We start from the raw sequence: 471 nt of genomic DNA, 5'->3' as shown, positions 1-471 counted from the left end.
TACATAATATTTTTGAACAGAGATGAAACTTTACAATAGTTTAATCAAATAAAATAACAGTAAATATAATAACAATAATAAAAATAGTAATAATAATAATTATTATTGTTAGTAGTAGTACTATTGTTGTTATTTATAAAAAATAGTAATAATAATAACTATAATAGTAATAATAATAATTATTATTTTATATATACTATATTATAATTATATTAACATTATTAGTACTATATTTATAATAATTACAATAATATATATATATAAATACATATAAAATTAGATAATAATAATAATAATAATAATAATAATAATAATAATAATAATAATAACAATAATAATTATTTTTGTTATTATTATTATTATTATTATTATTATTATTATTATTATTATTATTCCTTCAATATTCCGGACCTTCCTGATTGGGCTGCTAATTGAAATGGGCGGAATCCCAAATAAGTCCCTTATGTCCTA

Source organism: Tachysurus vachellii, chromosome 2, assembly GCF_030014155.1.
Source record: "Tachysurus vachellii isolate PV-2020 chromosome 2, HZAU_Pvac_v1, whole genome shotgun sequence".
NCBI lineage: Eukaryota > Metazoa > Chordata > Actinopteri > Siluriformes > Bagridae > Tachysurus > Tachysurus vachellii.
The sequence above is the reverse complement of the archived record's forward strand: the minus strand, read 5'-3'. Positions refer to the sequence as shown.